This window comes from Neltuma alba, unplaced genomic scaffold, assembly GCF_004799145.2.
Source record: "Neltuma alba isolate B1F8T4 unplaced genomic scaffold, ASM479914v2 tig00010592_pilon, whole genome shotgun sequence".
In the NCBI taxonomy this organism is placed as follows: domain Eukaryota; kingdom Viridiplantae; phylum Streptophyta; class Magnoliopsida; order Fabales; family Fabaceae; genus Neltuma; species Neltuma alba.
The window spans coordinates 370593-376592 of record NW_021635455.1 but is presented as its reverse complement, the minus strand read 5'-3'; positions in this window follow the sequence as shown (position 1 = coordinate 376592).

The following is a 6000-nucleotide window of genomic DNA, read 5'->3' as shown; positions in this document are numbered from 1 at the left end:
TAATTTATTACTCCATCCAGTCCACATATATCATTGAAGTGGCAGCAAATTCATGCAATTAATAATTATCGTGGAATTAATTAATCAGCATTTAATGACATCCAACTTGTAATTATCTGATCATTTTAAATAGCATTAATTAAATTCATGCATGTACGCCCACCCTCTATATTGTGTGATGTGTCCCACTTGTCCTTTGATTGTTTAGATAGGAAAAAGAATCCAATGGGCGGAAATGGATGGATTAATTAAATGTAGTTATTCGTTTCCGTAGAAATACAATTGTTAATTTCGGCAAAAGGAAAAAAAAGAAGAAGAAATAAAATGGCAAAAAAAATCAAGAAATATATTTAATAGGTGTTTCTATCTTTTTGTTTTGTTTTTAAAAAATTTAGGTGAGTTGAGTTTCTAGAACTCATCAAGTGAAGGTGTGTCTCCAGACATAGAAAATACTTATAGAGGTATTTAAAGATTGTTTATCAACAAAATTCTTACACTGATAACAAGATTTAATCTCATAATCTTGTAGTTCTGGTGTGCCGAATTCAACAATCACCTAATAATATAAAGAACTTGCTATACTAAAATGACTTTATAACGTTAGAAGTGTACAAAAACAAGCACCCTGTTTTTGTAGATATGGAGTATATACAGATAATTATCTTAAAGAAATCACCGCCAAAAAGACCATATATATTATAGCGTAATTATATTGTCTTGATTTATCAATTTTAAATTTTATCCACCATACACGATTTTAATTTTAAATTTAAAACAAAAAGCAACATCTCTATGCTGCATCGATCGGTAATTAATTGCCTGATCTGTATGTCAACGAGTTAGACTTTCTGAGATTGTAGCAGAGTCTGAAAACTATAATAATCTATATATATATATATATAGGTTTTGAATTATGCAATATGCATTATGGATCTGTTGGCAAAATATATATATATATATATATATATATGCATTATGGATCTGTGATCTAAGGCGTCTAATTATGCACCCATCTCGAGTTTATTCCGATATATGACTGATGAGTTATAAAAAAAGGGAATTTTATTCTCTTTCTTCTGGTTCGATCAAAATTAATTTCAGTTGCTCAACGAAGAATATATAACTCCAAAAATATATACGGACACTCACACACACATAATAATTTGTGTGTGTGTGTGTTTTGCCTTCTCTATAACTTCATAGTTCATACAGAAGATTTTCTAAATCCATTATTGGCTCCTTTACCGAGCACGGTCGAGTAAATATGACACGAAATTTCAATGCTCTCCACTTTCTACTATTCCTCTCTATTTCCAGGTTTTCATTTTTCAATATTTCATCCCATCCCTTTTTTTTTTTTTTTTTGAGGTTGATGCGAGCGTTGTTGGTGAGTCATTCTGAGAAAATTCTTTTCAATCAACTTGCTGCTGATGGAATATGTGTAGTTACTTTGTACAATTATGCGTTGCCTGGGAATCAAATAAACTATACCCTAGATTTCTGGCTTCGAAATTGGAAGTCCTGCTTTTTAGTTCGATGTAGATTTTATTTCAGTAGGTTACGACCCAATCGTATCTTTTCATGAGATTCTCATGAAAACCGATCGATCCTATATAAATAAGTGTTATCTAAATGTATATCAACGATTAGGCATCACTTGTCTACCTTCTTAATTATGAGTTGTGATCTTTTTCCATGGTTTCAGAGTATATATGTTTGATGTTGACCCAAAAAAAAAAAAGAGCATATATACGTTTGATGCCAGTTTTGAACGGCCCTTTAATTTGTAGGGTGGTAGCACTACAGTGTAATCTAACCTTTGTCTTTTTAGGGATAGTAGATATAAAAATATACGCACAAAATTATTAAGTATATTGTTGCATCAACCACTGATCATTCAATTTCAAAGAAATTAATTATTTAAACCATACGCACCTATATGAAAGAAGGAGATAAGCTCTTATACATATATATACATATATATCCGCATATATATATTTTAATACACAAACATATTACGTCTACGCTGTTACGCTTTCCCCATGTTCTTAGAACAAACAAATTAAGATCTAGGAACCAGTCACTTACGTCCAAATACCTACTTTCTACATTTGAAAATGTTATTGTCCTGCTTGTATATGAATAGTTTGCAAATAATTAAAATATACCAATAATACGAAGAGCACGAAGTAGCTAGCAACTAAGATTCTGCATTAAGATAGTTCAATATGCTATGATAAAATCTAGAATCCTCATCATATCCTCCCCAGAAGGGAATTACAACTGGCTTACACATGATTGGGACCAAAAAATAGGGAAAAAAAACAAACATGGAATTTGATAATTAAATTTCAGTTAAACTAAGGCAACACCCAACTAGCGACTCATTGATTTGTCCTTTTTCGCTAGAAGCATGTTAGTTTAAGTCTGCATTGATCAAAACTAATTTTTAGTCAAATTTATGTGGGGGCACACTCTGAAAAACAAACCCAGGGAAATCAATCGAGATTTTTGATTTGGACTAAGAATCCAATTCTCCAGGTAATCATTTATAAACAAATTAAATTATCTAATCCAACTTGTTTGTTTCTCTTGGACCAAATTTTGTGGCTGCCAACTGATCGTTTTATTTTGTCATTAATTATAGGCAATTTCAGCTATGGCTAGCTACGTACCTTCCTTGCTTGCCGAGTTTTCCAAACTATGCCTATATTACATATTATCATTAATTAAACCACACTATATATAGTTATAATTAGCTGTCCGAGTTAAATTCAACATTAATTTAGGTTGTTTTCACATTTAACTTGACACATAGTTTCATTGACCAACTCGCATATATATAGTTGAGTGATGAGAAACGTAAAAGATACTGTCATATATCAGGTTGGCTATTTGTCAACCAGTTCCAGAATTTTGAAACGTTTGCAGAAACGACAAATTTTGGGCAAGCGAGCAAGCCGAAATGGACCGCCAAATAAATTTCTTCGGTGTGAACATATATATTATTTCTCATTATGTTCAATTTATACTCCTTGTGATTTTATTCTCGAAAAGATATTATCGTATTATTGTATGTTCTGTTTGGGGAAAGTGAGGGTTCTTGTGGGTGTTATAGAATTAAGGCGTGAGATGAGATGTTTTGTGATATGAGTCGTTTTGTTTGAGGAAAGAGTTGAGAATAATGAATAGTACGCAGTACATATATACGATATGAATTTAATTTAATTTTGTTTGGCATATTTTAGATGTGCGTGCAAATGATAATCCAGCTGGATGGTCATTAAAAACGAACTTTAGAGAATCATTAGCGTGGACTTTAAAATATTCCAAGCCAAATTAAAAGCACGCATTATTCATTTTGCACTACGTATTAGTGATTATCACCACTCAATCTTCTACTAATGACATATCCACCCATAAAAGAAAAAATCTTGAATTTATTATCAATTTCATCCTGAATTTATCCTGATCCTATTGAGGTTAACTCGATAATTCCTGACTATAATTGGGCAATCTCTTACAGGTATTAATATTGCACGTTTTAATAATTAAACTGGTTGAAAAATATAAATCTCCCTTTCTGATCTCCAACGCTCACGTACAGATATCTATTAATGTCATAAAAGATTCGATAAAATTTTATGTTGGCTATCGAAAGCCTAACACAACCCTCTTCTTTTATCCAGACTCGCGTACAGATATCTGTGTTTAAAAATTGGAAGGACCTTCATCTGTGTGCAAAAGTCATGGAAAGACACATCTAATTTCATAATATGGTGGTTATATGAAAAATTATTGGCATACTTGTGTAATATGTGCCTGTAGAGACTAGCTTGAGAGGGCGGGTAATGCACAAACAATGAATACAGCTAAGTATGGAAGAGCTAATAAAGGTCAGGTTGGTTAGATTGGGTTTAGCGTTCGATGGACATTGTCCATAAAACAAAAAAGTCAGTCCACTTATTAAGGATTCGACTCAGGGGTGAGTTTCGAATCTTAATCGGTAAACAATCCGCACACACTGTTATTAAGTGCCCTCCGCACTATAGGATTTGATCGACTTGATCAGTACAGCTAAATTTTGAAGAATCAACTCACATGTTGAACCCCCTTCTTAATTAGTATATGAGGTGGAAATGAAAGAGGGTTGGGAGAATTAATCAGGAGATTTTTTTTTTTAGAAAAAAGAAAAGGTTCTTAACAGATTAACTAAGCGAGCCACTAGCTTTTACTAACTTTTAACAAGCGAAAAGGATGAGGAGCGTAGTTACTGCATCCAATCAAGAGGGAAAAGCTGCTTTTATGCAGCACTTTATTTCATTTCCATCACTTCCTGAGTATTTGGTTTTCTAGGCTGTAGGGGGCGGTAACCCTTAGAAGCCAAAGAAGATCTAGGGCTTGTTGTGAGTGATCTTACAAGAGGAGGGCTGAAGCATGTGCGCGCGTGCATGCATGCAAGAATTTCACAACATTTTCTGTCTCTTCCATTCTCCGTGTTTCCCGGATTAATGTGCAGCAGTTTAGCTGATGATATCCCATGCTGCAATTTGAGCCTCTCTGGACTCTTTCGATCGCCCCCATTAATTGCTTTCCATCAATCTTTCTTATTCTCCCTTAGAAAAAAGCAAAAACCAACAAAACTTGAGCGGAAATAACAATCTCTGACGCCTTCCAGGGAATAAAAACACTCGTCTCGCAGATTCCGAGTGTAGTGTGGGGTACACATGATCTCCAATAGTCCACTTTATAGTTGATAGAAGAACACGAGATGTCGTGTCTCATCGGGATGAATATATGCTTCCCCAATGAGCGGGTCGAAATTATCGAAGAAATATAGGTTAGTTAAGGCTGTTGGGAGGGAGCCCAGTCTGGGTCCGTCGGTATCCCGATCCGAGTTGAAATTTCTCTTTGTAGTGGGACCACACACAGGTGATACGGACTTTGGGTCGAAAAAGAAAGAGGAGGCCCAAGAGTGGTGAGCCTCGTTGGAACCCATCGTTACGGGAAAGTCCATATAGAAAGAAAAGGTGAGGCCCAACTTGAATGATCCTGCTCCCCATCACCATGACTGTAATCAATTGGTTTTTTTTTTTTTTTCAAAAAAAAGAGGAGCAAGTATTCAGAATTCTGAGACATGATTGGGTATTGGTGTGCACAAATCATGGTACGGTTTGACCGAATTTCAACCTACGCCACGGCCTACAGTCCACACCGACCTATTCGCTAGAGTAGCTGATTTAAGTTTTGAACTCCCTATCAGAATTTTATGAATTGATGTTGGTTGTTAGATACAGACTTTTGCCTCCCAGGTCCCTTGGAAAATCTAACATGACGCTCTACCCCAAAAAGACCAAAAAAAACCTGTAACATTGAGGATTTACAAATACAATATGTAACTTTTGTTTTTTGGTACAACGTCCACGGGGCGTCCATAAGACAGTCCGACCCGGCTCCGAGCGTCTACAGTGCTGGCATGTAGATAGCATACTTTTTAATTTTTTTAAAAAATGATGGAATAAACCATATTTTCGAAAATATAATCTGAGTCCTGAACTTACAAACATCACCACGCGATGTGCTGCGTGAAAGATTGAATGCGAGACTACAGCGACTCCCACAATTTTCAAACATGCTGGCTTGAATTTGTACCCTTTAATTATTTAGGTTACATCTAGTAAGAAACATTAAAAATGAGAGATACAGAATTAAAAAAATTTATTAAAAGACTGTTTAATGTAAGAAATTACTTGTTATATGGGATTAGCCAAACCCATATCTATGAGAGTGGTATTCCCCAATTTCACATTTATGGGTTTGTCTAATCCTATATAATAAGTAATTACTTATGTTAAATACTATTTTAAGGATTTTTTTCAAATTACAGTCCCAATTCAATCCATTATTTTCAGTGTTTCCTATCAAATGGAACCTTATGTTTACCGAGCTAATTTAGCTATTAATCATGGGGTATTAGAAAGCGGCATTGCTATGAGGAAA